This window comes from Trichomycterus rosablanca, chromosome 5 (genome assembly GCF_030014385.1).
Source record: "Trichomycterus rosablanca isolate fTriRos1 chromosome 5, fTriRos1.hap1, whole genome shotgun sequence".
In the NCBI taxonomy this organism is placed as follows: Eukaryota; Metazoa; Chordata; class Actinopteri; order Siluriformes; family Trichomycteridae; genus Trichomycterus; species Trichomycterus rosablanca.
Window position 1 is genome coordinate 27,301,881 of NC_085992.1, and position 27,070 is coordinate 27,328,950.

Below are 27,070 nucleotides of genomic sequence, written 5' to 3' on the forward strand. Positions count from 1 at the left end.
AATCTAATGTGTTGTCAGTTAGTGGTTAAAAATTTGGGGGTTTTTTTTGTTTTGTTTTTAGAAGACTATTGTTTGTAGTTACTAATAACTTCTCATGAAATAACTGCTGATTTAACCTGTGGTTTTTCTCCTCATTAGACTTGTTGTTCTGTAACTACTGAGAGTAATACATTTTCACAATTAGGAATGTTTGGATGATTCCACTCACTCCCTGCAATCTACCAAGCACATAAGAAATGAACAAAAAACTATAAATATTAATATTCTAATTAGTTAAAGGCAAGCATACCCAAAAATGGAGGTGTTTGAAAAGAAATATCTTCATTCACTTGTTGTCAGCACCAAGACATTCTGAAAAACAAACAGGGTTAAAAAAGTTAAGTGTCAAATCATGTCAAATATACCTGAGTTAAAACAAATTTTAATATTCTGCTTAATAATCCAGTCAAACAATAAAACATTTTAACTCTTAAAAAAAAAACTATTAGTAATAACAGCAGACAAAACACCAAACATTGTTCATGAGTAAGGCCATACCTAATTCTTAGCCATGAAAATTGCGTCACGAACTGTGAAATGAGCCGTTTTCCGTGAAATATGCAATGTGCGATTTTACATTTTTCATTCGCGTAGCGTACATGAGGCGCAATATGCAAATCATACGGTAATTAAGTTAGTGTAAGAGACTTTTCTGTGGTGTAGTGTGCTGATAATGTTTGATGTGTGTGTTCTACATATTGAGTGCATTTTGTTCCTTTGGAGATTTCATAGTCAAAGGAAGTGTGCTTCTCTACACACGTGATCATCTCTCTGTAGTCTGTGCTCAAAAGAACAAGCCAGTAAACCATTATGCTCCTAATAGTTTGTCTACAGTTTATTTCTCTTGTCTTTGAACTATGAAGGTAGGCTGTGCTCTGTATTGTAGATTCCATTGATTCTGTCATTCAATGTGTGTTATGTAATGACTGCTGTGAAATGTGGCACTTTTCTTTACAAATTCATGACATCTGTGATCTTCGAAAAACAAGGTCAGTGAAATGAATTTAGTGAATAAATTTCTAGCCTTTTTCTGTCTATATAAGAGTTCGATTTCTAATGGGGAAAAAAAAAGATCTTAACTGAAACAAGTCACAGCTTCTGAGATCCATCCATGTAAAAATAAAAATATGGGTTTGAATACTTGTTTATGACCATGTAAATCTGTGCAACTCCAAAAAAATGACAACAATCTGCTCCGACTAAAGTGTTCCTTCAGACAAATGAGCTTATTGCTGAATAAAGCAGCTTACAAATTCAGTGTAGACGTTTTAGCAGTTCTCCGTATACTGTATAATTTCAGGAACGTTTTTCCCCCCGTTGAGCTCAAGAGGACAATATTTATTCTCTCTAAAAGTGGTGCTTTATTGCACTCATCTGGGGGCATTTTGCTGAAGAAAGTCTTGCAGCAGGATGTGACAGAATAACAAATGTGAAGGTCTGCGGCTGCTGACCATGCGTGCCCGTCATCTGGTGGGGTGCTGGACCCGAGCCACATACTGCACCATCACACACACAGAGCCTCTTCTCATAATACAGGGAATACAACAGTCATTTCAGTTTGATTACTATTACTGGTACTGTAATAGTAATCAAAAAGTGTAATAGTGTGTTCTTTTTAATGTTATACAAATACATCAGAGGACAGTATTCATTATTTCTAGTGGCTGTGAACGATTCAGCTGCTCAGTGGCGGCTGCTGGTCTTTCAAAGAGGGGAAGCTCATTGTCGGCTTACATCATAAAATTTGTCCATTTATTTATACATAAATTCTGCCCGCCGTTCCTTTTCAAGAAAATGGCCTGTGATCCTATTGTACCAAGTAGGCGTCTTTTCCAGGGACTTGACCAGTGTCCTGAAACAAATACTATGAGTGTGTTTTATTTACACAATGAACAATGGAAATGGTCAAGTAATTTCACCAAGCAAATACCAAGAAATGGGTTGCAGTTTGTCTTTCGACTTCACTCGCAAAATCCGCGATGGGACTGAAGCGGTGACCGGTGAGTTTTGAAGCAATGAAAAAAAACCGTTCCATGCAGTCCCATTGAAGTGAATAGACGCTCAGCTTCTACGGGTAAATGCATTAACGCTAAGGGAATTTATGAGAAGTTAAAATCAAGTCAATCGATTTGTGATAAGTAGCTGATTCTGAACGAACTCGTCTTCGAGATGAACGTGTTCTAACTAGGGCTGTCAAACGATTAAAAAATTTAATCACGATTAATCTCAGAATTTCATATAGTTAATCGCGATTAATCACATTAAAAAAAATCTGTGTAAATGTTATAGAAAACAAGGATTTTTAAGTGAAATGTTACAGTTAAAATGGTGAACACATTTTATGCTAAATGTACTGATGTTAAAAACTGCTGGGACAAGAGAAAACTGTTTTATTCACTCACATACTAGGCAGTAATACTATCCAGTGGTTTAATGGACGTTTCTACACGAACTGAGTGTGTTTAGACTAGGGTGGCCAGATTCATAGTAACAAAAAGGAGGACATTACACCCCAAAAAGCCGGACATCATATTAGGAACAGGGGGACATGCTACTGCAACACACAGAATGAATCCAGAACCCATATAACAGAGTTTTTGACCAATTTAAGCAAGAATTATATAACAAATGACTGTTTTACTCACTAAATGTTGTGTCTTTTCATATTTAGGTCCGTTCATCGCAGCCTCAAAAGTTTACTTTTTGGCATTTTCACCGCGTTCCTGATCATGAGAGCTGAGTGATTGACTCAGGTAGCGGTGTTTACAAAACAAAGAGGGCGGGCGAAATTCAACCACCCAATCACAGACTAGCATTTAGAGGGCGGACCTTCTCCGATTGGCCAGTGGTAGCTCTATAAGGAGTCAAATGAGGCTGTTAAACCAATGATATACAAAGCATTTGTTTCGACATGTACCTGAGCCAATGGTAAATAATATTGATCAAAAATGAAACCAGTTCACTCCAAAAGGAGGATTTTGAAGTGTCCGTCCTAGCGTTACGTGAATGGAGGACTGGCAGCTTCTTTATTATGCAAGTGCATTACTACGACACTACGACGCTCGGTTACATTATGATAACAAACCGCAAATAAAAAACGGTGGCAAGTCCGACATTAAAACGTTTGTTCTACCAGTCAAGTCTCAACATGAACTAGAATTTGCGTTAACGGCACTAATTTTTATAATCGCGTTAAATTGAGATTGCGTTAATGCGTTATTATCGCGTTAACTTCGACAGCCCTAGTTCTAACGCATTTGTAGTCAATGAAATGTTAATATTTGACCATTTAATTTTTGACATTTTAGGGGAAGCTGAGCTTCCCTTGCAGTCTTAGAGAAATCGCCACTGCAGCTGCTACTGTTAGGGGTCATCACTGTGAATCATTCGACCGCATATTTGATTGGGCAGTTTTTACGCCAGATGCCCTTCCTGACACAACCCATTTATTCGGGCTTGGGACAGGAACCAAGGGTGCACTGACATGTGTCCTATTAATGGATACGTTCCTGTACAGTCATGTGCTTTCTGGATTTGTGAGCCCAGTCTGGGATTTAAACCCCCAGAGCGTTTACCAGTATGCTACACGAGCTAACTGCATTGAGTGTGTACAAATTCACTGTCAGGGTCCTCTTGGAAGATTTACAACACATAGATAGAAACAAAAATTTGAGAGCAAGCAAAGCAGAGCTTTGGGGTCCTGGATGTATGCAAGTTCTCAGGGAGGCTTCTTAACAAGTTCATCCACATTTGGACATACTCTGTGACAATATGTTTTACAACTTGTTGTCTGTTGTATGAATCATGCAAGAATAAGCCAAAATAAGCAAATGGTATGCTCCAAATTCTTTTGCAGGAGCAAGTTAAGGGAAGGTATGGTGTAGGTAAGAGTGGCTACCCTGGTTTGTGATTAAAAAACTTGGTTAAAAAAAACTCCACCAAAGTGAAACACTATTGAGGCTTAAGTCATTTCTGAAAGATGAACAAAACACTGCCTCTTCACACAATTTAGAAATGACACGTTTAAGGTCACTACGCATAGAGAACTTCTCAAAGAGCTGAAATATCTACAAAATGTTCATCTGTAATTACTAATCCAAGTTAAAAGGAAACATGTGGCGTGTACATCAGTACACTAAAGACCTTTCTGTTTGCTTAAAGCACGTCTATTTTTGTGGATCTCCTTCCTCATTTATCTCCCAATCTAGTCAAGTCCAGTTCTCAATTGTCAATCTGCTGCCACTTGCACAACCCGGCTTTTCACTTGCCGCTGTTGGATTTCCACACAGAGCTATATGTAGTACAAAGAGCCACACTAAGCTCCATGTGTCACTCTTCCTCCACTCGAGAAGATGCCCAGACTAGTTCTGGAGATCGCACATCGCAGTGGCAGTGGGAATAGACCCCATCCACCACTCCCTACCTATAACACAGCAAGTTGTGTTTGTTTGTATCAATGTGTCAGTATCAGTGGGACATTATAGACAGGAGCCACAGCAGTATTTGGTAAACCTGAGTAAGGGTTAGCCTGCAATAAGCTAGCTATTAAACAAGTACTGTACATGCCACACAGTCTACATTCACTGTTCATTTTATCAGCTCCACTTACCATATAGGAGCATTTTGAAGTTCTACAGTTACTGACTGTATTCCTCTGCAAACTTTTTAAACCTGCTTTCACCCTGTTCTTCAATGGTCAGGACCCACCTCCCCCCAGGACCACCATAGAGCAGGTATTATTTAGGTGGTGGATGATTCTCAGCCCTGCAGTGACACTGACATGGTGGTGGTGTGTTAGTGTGTGTTGTGCTGGTATGAGTGGATCAGACACAGCAGCGCTGCTGGAGTTTTTAAATCCTGTGTCCACTCACTGTCCACTCTATTAGACACTCCTACCTAGTTGGTCCACCTTGTAGATGTAACGTCAGAGACGATCGCTCATCTTTTGCTTGTGTTTGAGTTGGTCATCTTCTAGACCTTCATCAGTGGTCACAGGACGCTGCCCACAGGGCGCTGTTGGCTGGATGTTTTTGGTTGGTGGACTATTCTCAGACCAGCAGTGACAGTGAGGTGTTTAAAAACTTATCCACTCATACCAGCACAACACACCACCACCATGTCAGTGTGACCCAGAATGATCCACCACCCAAATAATACCTACTCTGTAGTGGTCATGGGAGAGTCCTGACCATTAAAGAACAGCATGAAAGGGGGCTAACAAAGCATGTAGAGAAACAGATGGACTACAGTCAGTAATTGTAGAACTACAAAGTGCTTCTATATGGTAAGTGGAGCTGATAAAATGGACAGTGAGTGCAGAAACAAGGAGGTGGTTTTAATGTTATAGCTGATCAGTGTATGTCAGGTCAAACACAGTTATAATTCATGTTGAGTAGTTTGGGGCTGCGTTTTGATTTTATTTACTTGTTCTTTAAAATGGCATCAATAGACGGGCAAGGACACAATTTTAATTTAGTTCTTATCTGTAATGTAATACGTAAATAGCCAGACCTGAGCAACGCTGACAGTTTGTTGTTACCATTAAGTTATTACAAATTACTTATTTAAAGTAACTATGTCTAGTCATCAGTCGTTACATCAGTTCAGATGTCTTCATCCTAATTTCAAATCCCTTAACAAAAACTTGTGTGCCACAATTATTGGCACCACTGCATTTAATAATTTGTACAACCTCCCTGTGACAAGAACACAGCACTTCTTCTATTATAATAACTTACAGGCTTGGAGAATACAATACAGGGAATTTAAGACCATTCCTCTTTATAGACTCTCTCCAAATCATCCAAGGTCCTAGGTCCTCTCTTGTGCACTCTCCTCCTCCATTCAGTATTTTTTGTGTTGATCTGAAGATATGTTATAGATCATTGTCCAGCTAGAAGGTCCAATTACAATCCATTTGTAGTTTCTTAGCTTTTTACTAGATTTTGGATAGTGTCTTTGAAATTTGTGAACATTTATTTTAAAAAAAAGCATTTATGAGGTCAGACACTGAGGTTGGACAAGAGGGATTATTTTCATGTTTCACCAGTTTGAAATGACTTGATCTATGTGACATTATGACAGCTGGAAATAGCCAGTACAGGAGTGGTAAACAGTGGCCCAAAAAGAATCAACTTTGTTAGACTGTGGCATTTAAACAATGCTTGAATGGTATTTGGGGCCCAGTGTGTGACAAGAAAACATTCTCACAGCATGAAACCCAGCAGCATCCTAAAATGTGGATACAATGCTGCCAATGTGAAAGAAATTGAGGAATTCGTTCATTATTTACAAGCACCTGAGCAGGGTGAGAAGCTCTAATCCACCACAGTAAATAATTCAGGAAGATACATGAGGCTATGGTTCATATATCCATGCTTCCAAAATGAATCTCACTTCTAAGTCATTATGCTTGCTGCCACAAAGGCTTTAGTTAAATCCAAATACTAAATGGATACAGCTAAAAACATGCCAATTCAATCCTGTGTTCTTACGATTCCTGTGGACAGCTATAATGTATCTGATTTAGATGTGAAATATGAAAAGAAGCATTTGATTGCTAAGAGCTATACAGCATAAAAGCAATCTACACTAAATGTTCCCTTTGGATTAAAAACAAATTATCACAGACTTTCTAGCATTAAACGTTAATGAGTGATTTTTTTAAACTGTTACCTAGGGTTAAGTGTCAGCACAAAGTGATCACAAACTTAACATGGTGTAGAGTTCACAGTGGTGTGCAGAATCAAAAAAAGAATCTATTGACCTTGATGTACATTATACGTGTTTGTGGAGGGAAATTATTTTGCCATTGCCTTTGGGAAATTCACAACTCACTATATACTACGTGCAAAGTATTTAAAACAGTAAAGATGCCAAGAGAAAAGGCTGATAATGCTAATTTTCCTTAAGAAGAACTGTGGAGAGGCATACATGTTTAATACACCGTCTGTTTTATGTATTGGCTTTGTTTACTTGTTTGCAGACAGCTACATGTTGTGCACTGAATACACTTCAGCATCTTGCCCGTTGCTGCTGGGATAGACTTAGTTTTCTCAGATATTACTTATATGATATGTCACAGTATAGTATTTATTATAGTTTTTACATTATATTTAAACACTTATTGTACTCTATTTACTTTGTAAATGTTTGGTCAACACCTAAACAAATAAAAATTAGGGCTGTCGAAGTTAACGCGATAATAACGCATTAACGCGACCTCAATTTAACGCGATTAAAAATAATAGTGCCGTTAACGCAGATTCTAGTTCATGTTGACACTTGACTGGTAGAACAAACGTTTTAATGTCGGACTTGCCACCGTTTTTCATTTGCGGTTTGTTAACATAATGTAACCGATCGTGGTAGTGATGTACTTGCTTAATAAAGAAATAAATACACGCTATATTCACAAGTTGTCGGGAGCAGAACACTTTATTACACTTAATTAACTTCTTCTTCTGTACCGAATACCGGAAAGCTGAGTCAAGCACGTTAGTTCATGAACTATGGAAGCCCCAAAGGGTCAAAACACACTCACTTCGTGTAGAAACGTCCATCAAACCATTGTCACGATACAAGCACAGAAAAGTCTGATACAATAACTACGCCTTATCCCACCTAAAGCACCGCTGATCTACAATGTTTGCTGATGGAGAAATTCTAACCTACAATCTGACATTTACTGCCTAGTATGTGAGTGAATAAACTCCCTTACAGTTTTCTCTTGTCCCAGCAGTTTTTAACATCAGTACATTTAGCATAAAATGTGTTCACCATTTTAATTGTAACATTTCACTTAAAAATCCTTGTTTTCTATAACATTTACAGTTTTTTTTAATGCGATTAATCGCGATTAACTATATGAAATTCTGAGATTAATCGCGATTAAAAATTTTAATCGTTTGACAGCCCTAATAAAAATATTTACCTTTTTTTATATATTTTCTTTATGCATTTCTCCCCTTTTTCTCCCTTTTAGCACGTCCAATTGCCCGATTGCGTCATGCTTCCTCTCCACCAGTGCCGATCCCCGCTCTGATTAAGGAGATCGACGCTAACCCACGCCCCCCTGACACGTGGGCAGCAAGCCGTATGCATCTTAACACCTACACTTTGACGAGTGCAGTGCAGCCCAGCACTGTGAATGGAGAGACACACCCTGAGAGCACTCTTTTCTCATCTCGGTGCAGGCGCCATCAATCAGCCAGCAGAGGTCGTAATTGCATTAGTTATGAGAGATCCGGCTTAATCCCACCCATATCTGAACAACAGGCCAATCGTTGTTCATGTGGCCGCTCAGCCTAGCCGGCAGACAGAGCTGAGATTCGATACAATGTATTCGAGATCAACATTTTACCTTTTTAAACCATTTTGAAACCAAAATAAGGAATCGATAAAAAACGGATTAGCAAAATCTGAATCAAAATTAGAATTGCAAAAACACAAACAATAAGCAACCTTATGTAATGGGTCAGATTGTTAGTTGGCTATTTAGCACTTTTAAACTGGCACATTTTAAAAGGAAAATTAGTCATTACAGCATGAACAGTACAGAAAAACATTTCAAAGTCTGTTGAAAAGTTCTTATTTCTGTCCATTTTAAACAAGTGCCGTCAACCAATAGCAGAACTGCTTTGCAGTGTTTGCAGCCAATGAAAGAGGTGCTTTGTTATGTTAAGAACTAAAAAAAGATAACTATAGTATTGCACCATTTTAGATTTAATACAATAGCACACAGCACAACTTGAAATCGTTTTTTACGAAAACAAATCAACAGTTTGTCGGGAGGCTGAACTGAATAGTGAAGTATTGACTTCTTTTTTTTAATGCATTTTCTCCCTTTTTCTCCCGATCTAATTTTTACCCAAATGCGTCTTTTTCACTGGAGCTGACCCCTGCCCCAATTAAAGAGAGCTAGACTGACACACGCCCCCTCCGACACGTGTGCAGTAGCCGACTGCATCTTTTCACCTGCAGGAGGCAAGTTCATATGCGGGTCAGCTTTGTGCACGGAGAGCCACACCCTGATCAACGCATTATTCCTCGACTCTGTGCAGACGCAATCAACCAGCCAGCAGAGGTCATAATTCGCTCAGTTATGAAGAGTCCCTATCCGGCTTATCCTACCCTATGAACAACAGCCAATCGTTGTTCATGTAGCCGTCCAGCCCAGCCAGATGGCAGAGCTGAGTTTCGAACCGTCAAGTTTAAAATGTCAGCTGCGCCACCTGAGCGGCAGTATTGACTATTTGTAGGTGACGCAAGTTAGCTTAGCATGCCAACAACTGACTAGGAGAGGTGAACTAAAAAGGGCAGAACCTGATTTGCTCTCCAATCTCATCTTGGATCAATAAAATGATTTTTAAAGCAGGTAAAATGCAGTTTAGCTTAAGGTCAAACATTGCGTCATGCCAAGGTTTCAAACTCTCTATGTCTTACCCTACATTCTGACCAGCAGCAATGGGACATGACAAAGCAACCGACTGTAATTAATTTTTGTGAACAGAGTTGGTGACTCAAAAAAGGTAACTTTATGCAAATTAGGAGCAAAGTGATATGGCAATTACCAATAGAAATTAAGCACCGTACAGAGAGGTACGCCAATTAATTTCTCCACAGTGAAACGGCACTCCGTTTTTGGTTCATAGATATTAGTTCCCACTAGAGATGGAAGAGAAACTGACGCACTATGCATATTTTAGACGAGGAAGTTCTCTCAAGGATTTTTATTTTACCTGAAATACATCAAATTTGTTATAAAATTTGTGATCAGATTGTTTAGGGATTCGGGCGATGAGAGGCAAAAAAACGTTGCTAGTCTAAATGTAGGGTAAAAGGTACAATGCTAATCAGCCAATATAGTTTATTATTTATATATTAGGATATTAACGTCATGTGTTACACACTGTTTTACATTCATGACAGGACAGGTAGTTACTCGTTACACAAGATTTATCAGTACACAAATTTTATATCAAACACAGTAATGGAGAATTTTGTATCTCCAGTTCACCTCACTTGCATGTCTTTGGACTGTGGGGGGAAACTGGAGCTCCCGGAGGAAACTCCACACAGAAAGGACCCGGACCGTCCCAACTGGGGATCAAACCCAGGACCTTCTTGCTGTGAGGCGACAGTGCTAACAGCCAATATACAGTAGAAAGAATTATTCTGCAGATTTCCAAACTTAACCAATTCCTATTGTGCATTCATATTTTTTATGGTCATGCGTCAGCCTTAAAGAGTTCCAAGTGACAGTTTCACAACAACATTGTGAGTTTGCTAATACAACTAACCAGAACAAAGCCAAAAATCAGTGATGGATTAAAAGAATGATAAAAATAAGTAAGAAAAAGCAAGTGGAGCAAATAAAGATACTAGAAATAATACACACAGATAAAGAAATCAAGAAGTTTCCATCAGAGTTTTAAAAAGCCAAAAAGCCAGCAGTATCTGTATTGTTTCTCACCACAGAATGCATCCTGCAAGCTCCAGTTATCACCCTTGAATGTGTCTCTCTGATCACACGGGAAACTCAATCCTCCCACTTCTCCTCCTCCTCGTCCTGGCATGTAAACCCCCAGGCTATCAATGACCTGCAACACAAGAAATACTGATGGAAAAACATGGGCACTGAAAGTGACCTGCTGTCAGTCACTGAGGTCTCGTGGGCCGGCATCATCCGGCCTCACACATGCATTCGCCTAGCTGCTTTGCATTCTCTGCCTCAGTCTCTTGCAGGCTATAAATGCAGTTAGATCATAATTAAAAAGAGAAACAGCGTGGCACACCAACTTGATTAATCGATGATAAAAAGGCCTGCGAATAACACAGTACTTCCCTGATGCTAAAAACGAGGATGCCAAAAAACTGGAAAACATGACTGGGGGTGAATACGCTTAAAAAAAGATAAACATTAAATAAACTGCTGGCTCACATCAGGGGTTAAGTTTTTCTCAAGGCTAATAAATATTTGGAATAATCAATCAATTTGGATTTAAAACGTTTTATCAACTGCTTTATTCTGGTTAGGGTCGTGGTGGGCCTGGTTTCACTGGAAACTATAGACGCAAGACAAGAATACCTAGGACAGGGCACCAATCAATCTCAGGGCTTTAGGGTTTCCTTCATAATTAATTAATTAATTGTCAAAATATAAAAGATTATATACAAAAGTTTTGTATAACACAACAAGAGAATGTGATTTGTTAATTCCTTTGAATCTTTATATAACTGATAAAATTAGAAAGAAAAGATTACCAGTGTTTCACTGATCATTGTATTTGGTAAATAGAAACACATTTAGAATATGATGCCTGCTACATACTCCAAAAAAGTTGGTACAGAGGCAAAATAATGTTTATAGAATATAAACACTGCCAGCATTCCAGCATTCCTCAATAAGCAGGTGAATTGGGAATCATGATTGGGTATAAACAAACTCCACCAAAAGTTTAGTCTGTACAACTGTTCATATTTTTCTTGAAAGTTCAATTGTCACCAAAGTTTAATTCAAGATTTTCAGTTTTGTCATCAGAAAATCATCCCTTTCATCGCACCTCACCTTTCTTGGGCCAGACATAGAACTGATCCATATGGCCAAACAGTTCCAGTTCCAGACTCTGCAGGTCTATTTAAATTGCTTCTGAATCATTCCAGTTGACCCTTCCTGTGCTTGTTGGTCAAAAGTGGTGTACATACCAGAGTCTAGCCATAAAGTCCTTGCTTGTTAAATAATATTTGTCCCAGTCTTTATCAGGTCATCCTGTAAATCTTTTGCAGTGTCACAGGAGATTTTCTTTGTTGATCTTAGGGCTGGACGATATGGCTAAAATTTATATCACGATATGACTCCTAATTTCGGTCGATACGATATAATTCCGATATCGATATGAATAACACAAATGTCAGAAAAACTGCCAAAAACACCTAAATTGGATGGTGGTACCTGCAAACCTCTTTTCTGGTTTCTGGCAAGAAATACAAGCTGAATAAATCACTGAATTAGTCCTTCCTCTCTTATCAGCTATTTTGTCTGCTTCTTTTTCAACTGTGGACAGTGAAATCCACAGACAATTTTCATAGGGGTGGCCAGACTGAGACCATTGCTCACACATGGATGGCACAGAAACTGTCTGATACCTTATTTTTGTATGTGGCTAGTGGCTGTGGATCTAGTAGTGTTTTGGTCACTCACTCGTTTACCTATACAGGCAGTGAGTACCATGTAGAATTACATCAAGCCTAGCATAATAAGCTTTTTATTTTTTTCTCATTTTCCCTGTGAAAAATTACAATATAGCCTAAAACCTTAACAGAATTTCAAAGATATTCCTTTGCAATACTTGATCATTTGATTGCAAACTTGTGTGTACTGATGAGACTCATCTGAACCCCAGAACATGCCAGTGTGAATGCATGGAAAACAAATTTTAATTTTCTTTCAAGAATATGATACATTCTGACCAACACTATTAAGCCAAATCAGCATTGAAAATTGACTTTACTTTTAATAGCCTTCTACAATGCTGGGGCTTCTTAAAACTGAATATTCTCTTTTCAATATAAGTGTTATATAAATGCTATTAAATTGTTTTTGAAAAAAAACCCGCCCAATTAGGAGGAAAACTGCCCAATCTGGCAACAGTGGAACGTTGGTGCCTTTATTCGTAGCGCGCCACAACTAATAAGAAGTAATATTAATAACTGGTATTAGTACTCAGTAGTAGTACTTTTTCTGTAATAGTGTTGGTGGTTGACATTTATGTTGAGTGTGTAACTGCACTGTTTTGATGGAGAACTACTCGCTTGAGGTGCGCTGTTGAATTGCGTCCCTGTAGGAACACCTGCGAGCAGAAATGCTTCCGCAAAAAAGTAACACGGGCAAAGCGCACTGACGTAATATATATCGATCGAATTTTTTTTTAAATCATATCACCGTTATTGAAACATTTTCTATCGCGATATATATCGATATCGAATTATTGTCCAGCACTAGTTGATCTGATGAGATGTTTAAAACAGAAATTGCTTTCTAAATTAAACTATTATAGGGCCAAACCAAAAAAACCAGTGGTACCTTGTAACTAGACGTCCCCTTAACTCTAATTCTTTAAAACTCAACGCACTTCATGGAGACATTTGTATCCCTAAACTCAACGTTTCTCTTTAACTCAATGTGTTTAGCTTTTTAAAAAAAATTGATTTATTTAACTTCAAATTAACAATGAACAGCTGCTTTGTTCAGCGCTCGGCTTGAGCTGTGAGTAAAACGCCATCAAAGTGCGCATATGAGACGAATCTGCATTAGTGTGGAATAACGTCAAATCCACCTTGAAAGCGTCCACATGTATCTGTGTTTAGCTGGATTTTCTTTCTGTTTAACTTTTAAACTTGTGTTATAGCTCAGGGTTCTGAGAAATTGTAAGAATCAGCTTTTCCGTGCTTATCGTAAAAAAAAGCTTACTCAATAAGTCACGTTAAGTTTTGTGCACTGCCACACTCCATAGGAAATAACGGCACAGCCAGCGCAAAAGCAGTTTTGTCACTTCTCATGTGAATCACTCAGCTCGCTAAGGACTACGGTATTCCAAGATCAAGCTTCTCCACAATTAAAAGGCGTAAGGAAATGAAGAAGTAAAGGTAACATGCAAGTTTTGTTGTATTTTAATATTGATTTTTAACTGTTTTTCAGTTGTATTTGAGTGCTTTTATATTATACTTGTGTTATTTACAGTGTACAAGTGTCAAAAACAACCTCATTATTTTACATTAGCTTAAAATATATGCAGTTCCACGTGACCACGGAATGCATTAACAGGTTTCCCATACATACTTATGAGAAAAAATAACTTGAAACTCAACACCTTTAAAACTCGATGCCAGTCCCAGAACCAATTGACGTCAAGTTTCAAGGTACCACTGTACCTCAATAAGCCAGGTATCAGTATTGCTTTATATGCACAGTTAAGCTGTTAAAATAAGGAAGGTTATACATTACAGCCTCAGATGAGTCAGATCTGACAACCATTTTGTATCATTTGCTTCAAATTATTAATTTATACAGTGGTTTTTATTTGATATTGATAAAGCCCCAATAAGCCCTTCAGTGAAAACAGATTCTCTATAGCTGATAATAGATGGTACTACAGAAAGCAAAAAATCAATCACCTGCCTGTCAGCATGAATGCATGCACTTCCTCACACCTAGGGGCAACAGAGAGCAGAACAACAATCTACTCTAAATTAGGTAAAAATAATAAATAATACAGGCTTTGATATCAAACATACGCTCACAGTACATTCTACAGACTTAAAATTAGAATGCTTAAAGGCTTGAACTCATATTTATGGCTGTGCATATTTCATGAGTTGGTTTAAGCTCTCCAAGCAGTTGCTTAAAAAGCTGGGTGATCTTTTCTGTGATCTGTTAGATCTATATAATTAAATATGTATTCCTGCTTACACAACATGAATAACTCCAGCAACAAGTGTAAAGCTAATCCCAAAGCTATGCCCCCAATCATTTTCTCCAATAAAACTTTAAACAAATACCGTTATTTTACTTGTGTACTGCTTTATCGCTTCTTTTCTGGTGTAATTTTCAGCATCTCTTTTCGTCCTGTGTGACCAAAAGCTCCATCTGCATGAATTCTGGCAGGTTTTATGTAAATGAGGTGAATTGGGGCATGCCAAACACAAATATGTAAATAAAGAGGATGTGCACCCTATGCACCTGGAGTGATTCATTAATTGTGTTTAAATCAGCACCGTTTGACATCTTCATGACTCAAAAGCGATGATGTGCAAACATAATCGTGGGCACTGGAATCTGTTTTGATGTGATGTTGATAGGAACAATGTAAGCACCACTAATTATTTAGTAAAGCAGTGGGGGGAAATAACAGGCAAATAATGTGGACAGGCAGCATTGTGGAGGTGTCAGTGCAATCACAAACCATTTATTGGTTTAATAAAACCACATACCACTTCAGCTTAACACTAAATAATAAAAGGAATTCTGGCATCAAGGTCACTTTAAAAGCTAAATTCAAGCACGCCCCATGTTTATACCAATCAAATACTGTATGTCAAGCAATATCAAAATGACTTTAACCACTATAGAACCAACAACCTCACTCTATTTTTCAACTTTCACATTTTGTTCATATAAGCACCAGGGGAGTAAGTCATTTCATTCCAGTAAGGTGCTCTTTTCTTTGCAAATGTCATATTTTATGTAAACAAAGACATCATTAGCATAAGTATTACACAATGAATAATCTACTACATAAACAAGCCAAACTTTAATGGCTGTCTATGACTTCTTAGTAGGGATGTACTGATACTGCTTTTCCCTTTAAATACAATAACATATGAGCATGAAACTACCCATATCAAGTACTGGGTACCAATAATCAACTCAATCTAAGATAGCTTTTTGATATTTATACATAAATACACTGCCTGGCCAAAAAAATGGTCACCACCTGAATTTAACTAAGCAAATAGGTAAGAGCCTCCCATTGGATAATTACTGCATGGGTGATTATGTTTCAGCTGGCAACAAGTTATTTAACCCTAACTGATGCAGTGAGTAGCTTCTCATTTGTTAAACAACCATGTCGAAAGACACATCCTGTGGTCGTGGAGAAGATGTTAATCTGTTTTAGAAGGGTCCAATTATGGGCATGCATCAAGCAGAGAAAACATCTAAGGAGAAGATCGGGTTAAGAACTGTCCAACACATTATTAAAAAGTAGAAGGACAGTGGGGAAACATCATCTTCCAGGAGGGAATGTGGTCGGAAAAAATCGGAGTCCAGATTTACCCTGTTCCAGAGTGATGGGCGCATCAGGGTAAGAAGAGAGGCGGCTGAAGTGATGTACCCATCAGGCCTAGTGCTTACGTACAAGCCTGTGGGGGCAGTGCTATGATCTGGGGTTGCTGCAGTCGGTCAGGTCTAGGTTCAGCAACGTTATGTGCCCAAAGAAAGAGGTCAGCTGACTACCTGAATATACTGAACGACCAGGTTATTTCATCAATGGATTTGTTCTTCCCTGATGGCACGGGCATATTCCAAGATGACAATGCCAGGATTCATCGAGCTCAAATTGTGAAAGAGTGGTTCAGGGAGCACGAGACATCATTTTCACATGTGGATTGGCACCACAGAGTCCAGACCTGAACCCCATTGAGAATCTTTGGGATGTGCTGGAGAAGACTTTGTGCAGTGGTCTAAATCTCCCATCATCAATACAAGATCTTGGGGAAAAATTAAAGCAACTCTGGACAGAAATAAATGTTGTGACATTGCAGAAGCTTGTGGAAACGATGCCACAGCGAATGAGTGCTGTAATCAAAGCTAAAGGCGGTCCAACAAAATATTAGAGTGTGTGACCTTTTTTTTGGCCAGGCAGTGTATAAATGTATACAATTCCACTGTAAGGGGGGCTCGAGTGGCACAGCAGTAAAACACGCTAACACACTACAGCTGAGATGTGAGGTTTTAGTAGTGCTATCGGCAGGTTGGGCATCTACATAGACATCACTGGCTATGTACAAGGGGGGCACTCTAATAATTGGTAGGTGCCTATTACAAGCCTGAATAAAAATAAATATGGTTGCCCAGGTTAAAAAAATAAAAATATCAAATCTTGTGCATAATTCTGAATAAATAAACCAAATGTTGAATTCAAGAACATCTGGCAGCAGACTGAATGAGCGTGTCTTAAGGCTGGGATATTTCAGTGATAAATACATAAACACAATGTTTGGTAAACACTACGAGGCAATGCAGAGATTGAAATAAGTACAAGAAGCTGGGTTCCATAATACTTTTATTGAACTAGCATTTATTGAGTCATTTATCTGTCGATCTATATAGTGTGAGCAATGCTGAAAGAACTGACAAACATCACACACTACCAAGGACATCTATACATTGAATTCAAACTCATTCAATTGGTTAAAGGGGTTTAATGTGGTTTTAGCAGTAACATTTTTTTTAATTTTTGTCAAACAGTAGACCCTTGAGTTACGAACCGTTTACCATACAAACATTTTGGGTTACGAGCGATCTTTTTCAACTTAACATACAAACAAATTTCGGATTACGAACGGAAATTCGCGAAACACGTGACATCACAAACAAGTTGACTCCGGCCATCTCTCTCTCTCTCTCTCTCTCTCTCTCTCTCTCTCTCTCTCTCTCTCTCTCTATCTCTATCTCTCTCTCTATATATATATATATATATATATATATATATATATATATATATATATAAATAATATATATACATTCGGACAGTGGACAGTGTTTTATTTAGGTGTTTTCTTTATGTTTTGTAAAATTCAATATTAAAATACCCTCAAAGAAGGTGCAGAGAAAGCATGGTGGTGAGAAAATGAAAAAATCTATTACTATTTGTTGTTGTATAATTACTCCTGCCAGTAGCTGTGTATCAGACAGAGGGGACAGTGAGTGAGAGAGAAGGAAATCGCTAGTAAAGTATTCTTTCTTTCGTGTAAAATAAAGAAGGAAATAATAGAGAAATATGAGAGTTATTGTTGTTTCTGGTAGATACATTTTATATAAAAAGAAGGAAATGTATTATGGCGCGTACTGTACTGAAATGTAATGTGTGTTTTTATGTAGAGTACTACTGTGTATTGTTGTTTATTATTGTTTATTACAGTAATGTCTATAATTCTATAATTTAAGATTTAAGGAAAAATATACTTGTATTTATAACAAAAAGACAATTTAAGACATTAGAGAGGTTAGGTAAGGGGGTGGTTTGGGAAATCTGGCACAGATTAATTCTATTTACATTATTTCTTATGGGAAAAATAGGTTTAACTAACAAACATTTTGACTTAGGAACAGCCATTCGGAACCAATTAAATTCGTAAGGGTCTACTACCACAACTATGAGCAATAATAACCACTTGACCAGCTGGGAGGCTAAAATATTGCTCGGAGCTTTTCAAAAGTAATTGGAATGAATGAATGACTAATGGCTAACTAAGTCTAGTTTTTGTCATGGAAAAATATGGTGAGATGATAAATAAAAACAAAGATTATTGTTGGTTGGATTGGCTTGAAGAATTTAATGGCACGATCGTGGGTTCCTCCAGCAGTGTCTCTGGACAAGAACCCCCAACAGATGCAATTGCTATCTCTTATACTGCTCTGGTCACATGACATTGGGTGTGGGCTTTGAAGCCCCTATTTTATCTTTGAAGTCCCCACCCTGTTAACAATGTAACACCATAATTTATAAATAAATTCTTTAAAAATCCTACAATGTGATTTCCTGGATTTTTTTTTCTCATTTTGTCTCTCATAGTTGAAGTGTACCTATGATGAAAATTACAGACCTCTCTCATCTTTCTAAGTAGGAGAACCTGCACAATCAGTGGCTGACTAAATACTTTTTGGCCCCACTGTAGCTACATTTACATTAAATAATGCTATGCTTCAGTTGTGTTGTTTCACAATGCTTTTAGCAGGAACTTCTATAACTGGTTTTTAGCATGAACGCTCTGCAGTGTCTTCATTTGGAGATGTGAGAAAAAAAAATAGAAAGAGAGTAAAGTGGGTACCAATACCAAGCTAGATTTAAGATTGAATTACTGGCGATGCTCTGAAAGCTCAGCAGCAAACTAGGTAAAAATCCAATCAGAATTAGCATAGAGACAAGCGGTAAAAACCAAGCATCAAAGCTGTAAAACTGCACAACGCTAAGGGTAATGCAATGTATGCGGCACCGCCTAACTCCATAAAATACAATGGCAGAGCTAGATCCATATAATATAAATGTAATCCAATGCACAAGTGTCCTCATGTTTAGCAATTAAGAGACTGACACACACAAGCATAAAAGTGACACGTTCTATACAACAGTTGTTTCTATGCTTTCTGGGAGAGGGAAATTCCATGGCTTCTGTAACTGCTATATAAAATTGTTCTACTTGTTTAAATATTACAAATGATTCTCTTTATATCTACTGATTTTCATTTTGTAACAACTTAGTAATTTCTTGCGTTGGCTTCAAGGTTAGGGGTGTGGGTAAAAGTAGGCACTGAGGTATTTTATTGTGACTTTGTTTTCAAGTAAGTTACATTTCATGTAAAATGCAAATACCAAATACAGATTCTTTTTTTTTCAGCTGGTCCGTATATTTAGGTATATATGAATAGTTGAAGGGGTGAATGGATGGCTGGAGAAAGAAAAGCAAGCAAGGGAATAAATATCTGTGAGGTGTCATGTCAATGTGGAGCGGCATCGTCACTGCTCCCCTCCTCCTGCCTAGTGCCTACGACAGAAGCCAGCTGCCTTTACTTTACCATGCCAGACAGCAACTAAGCACACTCATCTCAGCATCTTCTCAGGCTTATCTTAAGCGTCATACATTTCATATTAATATTGCTCAAGAATTAATGGCAATTTGCTGAAGGATAAAAAGCTTTAGAGAAGTACATTAGGGATGCTGCACTTAAGACAGCCATCAGTGACAACATTTCTTTGCTCAGAAACTACTGACAAGCTTTCAGAAGCACAAAACTGTGTTTGCCAGTTGTTTAAAGCAACTTGTTTACCTGAAATATCACTGACATTACTGATGATTACACTCATTTCATTTTGTACTGTTCAAAGGAAACTGTAAAAAAAAATGAAAGCCTACAAGAATACAAGAAACTACAAGAATAATCATGTTTAGAAAAAAGATAACTTTTTAAGAAAATGCACCCCCCCTTCCCCCAATTTCCTCCCATCTAGTCATATCCAATTACCCAATCATATTTTGCCTCTACCGCAGCATGCCTCCACTCCTAACTAAAGTGGGTTGCAACTGTCGCATGGGCCCTCTGGCACATGTGCATTACCAATAGTATCTTTTCACCTGCACAAGGCAGGTTCATATGAGGATCTGTTTCACACTGATCTCCATTACCTATATGTGTCATTGTGAAGCCAGCACAGGTCGCAATAACAACAGTTATAAGGAAACCCTGTTCAGCCATTGTCCCACCCCATATAGACAAACAGATAATTGTGTGTCTGCATAGGTACCCAGACGGCTGATGGCACTGAGATTTGAGAACTTGAGAGCTCAATCTCTCAGCACTAGCTGAGCCACCCCCTGAGGGTGTAGTTATTTTACCATAAAAGAGCTGATGTTGCCTTGTAGTCAGTTTTTTCTTAACTATCAAAAAGCTCTCAGGTGGTGCAGTGGTTAAATACACTAGCCCACAGTAGATCCATCATTCGAATCTCAGCTGTGCTCATTTGTTTGTTTTTTATGTCCAATTTTTACCCAATTGCGTTATGCTTCCTTTCTACTGGTGCTGACCCCCACCCCTGATTGAGGAGAGCGAACTGACACATGTCCCCTCCGATACGTGAGCTGACTGCATTTTTCCACCTGCACCAGCAGAGTTCATATGCAAATCAGTCCTGTGCACGGAGAGCCACACCCTGATCAACATTATTCCTCTACTCTGTGCAGACGCCATCCACCAGCCAGCAGAGGTCGTAATTGCATCAGTTATGAGGTCCCTTTCCGGCTCCCTAACGCTGTATGAACAACAGCCAAATGTTGTTCATATAGCCGCCCAGCCCAGCCGGATGGCAGAGCTGAGATTCGATATAATGTATTCAAAATCCCAGCTCTGGTGTGCTAGCGTATTTTACTGCTGCGCCACCTGACAGCTGTGCTAATTTACAAAGTCATGAATGGCTATGTCTGGGAGTGTGGGCGCTTTTGTCAGCACGTTTTCAGAGCTGGTCCAAAGCCCTAGCTGGTTTAAAGCATAGGGACCAGAATTTTCCGCTGTGGCAACCCCTAATGTGAGGCCAAAAGAGGAAAAATATTTTTTAAGCACAGTAAGTCTCTTTTGATTCATTTTAAGACATTTTGATTAATTAGTTTAGAGATACTGATAAAACCCCTTAGAATTTTGATGTACATACTGTATACAGTATATAAAATATGATTGTGTATTTTGATCACAAATTTTAATTGTACTGTTGATATGAGCAATTTTGTCATTGATTTAACAGAAATATCAAATTATACGCTGATGAAATGTAATCTGAACCAAAGGCACCTTGTTACCATAGCAACAAGAAATGCAGGTGTATCATCATCCTTTACAAGAGTAGATATAAAGAGTTATTTTATTATAGTGGTGTATGCTGTAATTACTGTTGCTTCAGTAAGTTAAGAAAGAGGTTAAAGTAGTGACCTGTAAGTTCTTAAAAGTCTTGGTAGCTTCCCTGATCAATATCCTCCCGGCTCAATTATCCAGTTTGGAGGGTATATTACATAATAAAAGAAACAAAGGGATTTTCTGTATTTGTATGAACCTATGTTCTGTTGAACAGCAGATCTGCATCACTAATAAAAAGTAATAATAACAGGTGCTATGTTGCCAGCTGCAAGGTACTTTTATAATGTTCCCTCTAATGGATAATCACATTACTAATAGTGCACTTACTTGACTGACTACGATTTATTTGGTCTTCGGGGCCCAACCTTACTTTCTTCTTGCCAGTAATGAGGATTTGGAGCTGTTCAGTCCAGTAATGGGAATTAGAAAAAGGGAAGAAACACATGCCACTGCACGCTCACATGTATGTGTGGTCACACAGCAAGCATAATCCTGGCTTAATTCTAAACTAAATCATTGACCGCCTCTGAAGAATGACGCAATCAAGTTGTAGTAACCTAACTTATTCACAAATAACAATCTTTATTGGCTTTAATGTGGCTCTCTAAACTGTCCTGCTGACTGCAAGTAGGACATCCACTCTAACTTAGAACCGAGAGTGGGTATTTTGTACATTTTGATATTTTTAACTACTTGGCAGAGAAGTAAGGAAGCACTTTAGATAGTTAATGTTAATTCGATGTTAAATAAACAAAAGCTGAACACATTGAGTTTAAGGTAAACATCAAGTGTACACATTTCTCCACGAAGGGCGTCGAGTTACCACTGTATAGTCGTCCACTTTTCTACAACAAATCTGTGGTTATGTTGGACAATAATGTCATACCTCAGTATAACGATGAACTTAGTGGTGACTGTAAGTTTGCAAACGTGGGTTTTATTTGTTAATACATTAATATTAAAATGTTTATGTTTTTGGCATCAAAGTTCTGTTTTCACTACGTTGCAGTTTGCACAATAAAATTTTTACATTATAGTATTCAAAACCTTTATTATATATACATGATGAAATAAAAATGCATTAAATTTGATGTACTCTTGAATAAATAAATAAATAAATAAATACCGTGACATACCATGAAAACATCAGAAATCTAAAAAATACTGTGATATTAATTTTTGGCCATACCGCCCAGCCCTACTCCTGAGTAAAGCAAGTATAGGGGAAGTTAGACAGAAAGGGAGTGCATTACAGCATTGTTAACAGCTCCTGTTTATTTTCAGGGCAATTACAGCAGGAGTGCAGAAACGGCCTGGTGAGATTCTGTGAGTTAGGTCAGTGTGTGTGTGTGTGTGTGTGTGTGTGTGTGTGTGTGTGTGTGTGTGTGTGTGTGTGTGTAAGTGAAAGAGATGAGCTGTAATGCTATAAGAGGCAGCAGAGGAAAGCTGACACCTGCGTGAATCGGTGGGATGTGTTGAGCCTGAGGACAGATGGAGGCTCCCACCAAGGCGTGAAGCCATGTTTTCCTTTCATTAACTCACCGGTGAATGAGCTTGTTTACTGATGCGCACAGACAAGAGCCTTCAACCCAATTTCAAACTCGTTTCCTCTCACTACAACCAGCTCCTGGTCTCTTGTCTCATCAACCGAAAATCCAGCAATTTTATGGCTGGCACTTAGTGCAAAGACATGATGAAATGAATCCTAAGCGACATCAGCGTTCATTAGTAATTAGTATGGCAATGATTAACTGGTTAACCAATAACAAAGCTCTACAAAGTAGTGCTGATTTGTGACGTACCTTCACCCTGCCACACCCACAATCCGAAAAGGAAAACTATTTTATAGATTAAATTCTTTTCAATCCTGAATGACTGGACTGTTACACAGTCACAACCAGAAGGTGTTTAGTGTCAGTATAGAGTCTGACTGCATGTAAGGATCTGTGCGAGCAATAAACAGAGATTAACACAGAATATCACTCATAAAATACTAGTATGCGTTTATATTACATATAGAGATCAGTCATTTTGAGACTAAAACTGATTGCCAACTACAGGTAACTGGAGAGTAGACGGGTGTAATAAAATCCCAACACAGCTCCTCAGATTAGGTCACTAACCCAGTTCTAAAGTGGTTAAACAACAAACTAACAGGAAGTTGCCAATGTGGAGTTTTAGTGATAACGGACCTGTTGGGCACCAGTAAGTGGGTGCTGTAGCTTACTGATATACATACATATGCGCACACACACATATACATAAACGTTTTTGCTATATCCAATTATCCTGTGTACTCAAGCAACCAAATCCTCCTTCAGGTTTGGGGTAAAACAGCTTTTTTACACCAGCAGAATGATTTGTCTGATTGTTCTTGCCATTGGGTTCATGTACTCTCTTTTAATATCAGTGCTATTAATAATAACTAATGCAACTCATTCATTAAGAGCAAGTAATCCAATGTACAACAGTTTTGCAAGATTTATACTGAACAGACATTTTGTGGTTATTCCTGCAGTGTGTATATATTTACTGTAGAACAGTGGTAGTTTACATTAGCTTTTTATAGTCATAGTAAAGAAAACAAGGTATGGGTGCATTTTCACTAATAAATCACTTCTGTTGTTTTGTCATAATCTTTGAAAATGACGCCTGGGTGAACATGCAACCCTGGCTAGCTAAATATAGGAGTGGGTTGCTTCTCACGTTTACGCATATTGCTGCCTACCATGACGTTTACGCCTTTCACATGATACATCTTGAAAACGCTTTCTGCTGGCTGTGCCACTGAGCTGCAAGCCTAAAAATAAGCCACAATACTGACTGACAGCATTAGCAGTTTATTCACATGCAGTTTTGCTTGAAATGGATTTTAGTTTAAACCATGAACACTCTGCAGTGTTGTCCTTTGGAGATAAAAAGATAAAAAAGGTAAATGGGTTCATGAAGCTTTACTGCTTCAATTAAAGGTGCATTAAACCTTGTTAAAGAACTACAAAGCTACAAGTGATTCCAGGATTAGTAAACGTGTGGGTGCTGTCTAAAATGCAAACCCATGTCTCTATGTTTCACAGCTTACTAGTCACTATGCTGTATTTTTCCCCACAATGCCAGGTTCCAATTGAAAGTGAAATCCAACAGTTTGGGCTTTTCTAAAACAGTGAAAATCAGTTTCTCTCCAGCGTGCAGTGTTTCCGCTACATGTACATTGCGGTGGCGGCCCACTGCTGCTTAATTATTGTCGCCGCTCAATCAGAATTTATATAATTACATGAAACCGCAATTACTCCCGTCCCAAAGCCCTCACAGGCGGTCAGTCTTACAACCCGCGTTTCCACCAGTTTTTTGGGAACCAAGCGCGCGTCATCAACGGTGGGCGTTACTTAAAGACAGTAAAGAGTCGTGATGTGGAGTAATGCGGAGCGTGTAGATTATGTGAGAGCATTTGTGCTGTTGTTACAGATGTTCATTTTTATGCAAAAGCATCGAATAACTATTGGTGATAAGAAGGCGTAGACTTGTTTGTCGTAGTTATTGTTTTCTTTAGTGCATCACGTGAGAATCGTTTTGCGCTTCGCTCTCACCGCGACCCTTGGCTTAAATAGCCGATTTGCTCAGCTCTCTGCTTAAGCGATAAAACATCACAAAAGTTCCACAACACGAACATCCATTTGTGTGAAATAACCATTAAATCCAGTCCAAAAGCTCCACATACACCTGTGTTTAGCTGGATTAACTTCTTGTGTGGTGGTTCTGCAGCTCGGGGTTTAGAAAATCGGCTTCTCGGGAGAAGCGAAAAAGCTTTACGTAAAAAAAGCGTAACTTAGAGTACTAAAAGTACCACACAGGGACACTAAATTTCTCTCCGTTATTACTGGTTATAAGTGCTCTGTACTTGTTATAAGCGCTCTGTACTGCCCAAATTCATCGGTCATTGTTTTAGTACAATAAGTCACGTTAAGCTTTATTTTTCACGTTAAGCTTTGTTCGTACTGTCTAGAGCACTTTTACCGCCTCATATCACACAGTTCATCACTTTGAAAATATCAAAATTTAATCAGATGAACTTTTAAAATATGAAAGAACAGTGCAAAAGCGGTTTCACAGCCTCTACACTGTGACACGCCCACAGATGACATTACGGTCTGTGCCGATTGCTTATGCAAAGCTGATTGCTTATGCATATACTGCCTAATGAATGGAGCCTGCTTAGATTCTAAGCTTTAAAACAGTGCTGTCAAGGCTAATGTGTTCATTGTTAACACAAACTTTTATTTAATAAATTTTGCACTGTACCGGATGGGGGTCGTGGGTGTGTGGGGGGTTGAGGGTCGTGGGTGTGTGGGGGGTTGAGGGTGCCTGCCACCGCTGCTAGAAAAAATTCTAGAGGAAACACTGGCGTGTCTGTGTTTCATTTCTGTATATGTAATATAAATAATTTGTCTCACTGGCAGCGCTTTGAAAAGGTCGGCAACAAACTGGGTCAAAGTTCAATCAGATTACACTTTGAGCACTGCAGCAAATGGTTAAAACCGAGCATCAGGTGGTAAATCTGCAATTTCCGCAACGCTTAAGATGGTGCGGTGACAAGGAAAGAGGCACGGCTTACTCCACAGGACACAACGGGACAGTCACCATTGAAGTGGTATTGACGCCTATCATAAATGCAACCTTCATTATATTCTGCCTTGTCCTGTCTGTGAATATTTTTTAAAGAAAATGACACATACTGCTCAAAAATTAAGGGAACACTTAATCACAGTATAACACTATGTCAATTAAACTTCAGGAATATCAGTTTATCCAGTTAGGAAGCATAAGTAATTCTGAATTGATTTCATAACAGGTGTACTGGAGAGGTAATAACAAGACAAACGCCAAACAAGTAATGGGTTTGCAGGTGGTGATCACAGACGATTACTCGCTCCTTATTCTTTCTGGCTGATTCCTCTCTAGTTTTGCATTTTTGCTAATGTCCTTGTCTCTATTCAGGTTGCACAGCTCCTCAAGGTTTGCTGTGTCTCATTAAATAAGGAGAGCTGGACAGTGTTGTAGAAAAGCATTAACCCAGTAGCAAGACTAGTATCTGCTCCTTTGTGCAAGGAGGAACTGAAGGAGAACTGCCAGAGCCCTACAAAATGATCTCCAGCAGGGCACGTTTCTGACCAAACTGTAAGAAACCGACTAGGGTTCCACATCCTCTAGTGAAACCTGTTCTTACAGGCCAGAACCATGCAGCTCAATTGGCATTTGCCAGAATACACCACCATTGGCGCCCTGTTTTTTATTTTTTACAGATGAGAGCAAGTTCACACTAAGGACATGTGACAGAAATGAAAGAGTCCGGAGATGTCGTGGCGAATGCTGTGCTGCATGTAACATCATCCAGTATGACCAGTTTGCTGGTGGGTCAATGATGGACTGGGGGATCATGTCTTTGGAGGGTTGCACTAACCTCCACATGACAGTCAGTGGTATACTGGCTGCTGTTAGGAGCCAGGATCAAATCCTCAGAGCCATTTTAAGACCCTCTGCTGGTGCAGTGGGCTCTGGGTTCCTCCTGGTGCAGGACAGTGCCCAGCTTTATGTGATCAGAGTGTGAAGGCAGTTCCTAGATGGAAAAAAAAAAAGTACTGATGCCGAAGACTGGCCCTCAAGTTCCCCAGAAGTAATTCTAATTGAGAAACTCTAAGACGTTATGTATCAGTGCATCCAGTGCCGCCAAGTAGTGCCACAGACTATCCAGGAGGTCACTGATGCCCTGGTACAGGTGTAGGAGTAAATCCCTAAAGACATTATGCCCAGACATTGTTTGAAGTGCATACATGCACATGGAGGCCACAAACA

At 38.7% G+C, this 27,070-nt stretch overlaps 1 protein-coding gene across 3 annotated transcripts in view; it reads right to left on the reverse strand.

The window, feature by feature from the left end:
- The window catches only part of tjap1 (tight junction associated protein 1 (peripheral)), a 138,519-nt gene that overhangs the window by 84,594 nt on the left and 26,855 nt on the right, over positions 1-27,070 (reverse strand). For all 3 annotated transcript variants that reach the window (XR_010012448.1, XM_062995923.1, XM_062995924.1), the window contains exons 2-3: positions 10,514-10,640; positions 290-351 (exon numbers count right to left, since the gene is read on the reverse strand). The gene's annotated coding sequence lies outside the window, so the exon portion shown is untranslated. The remainder of the gene's footprint in view (positions 1-289; positions 352-10,513; positions 10,641-27,070) is intronic.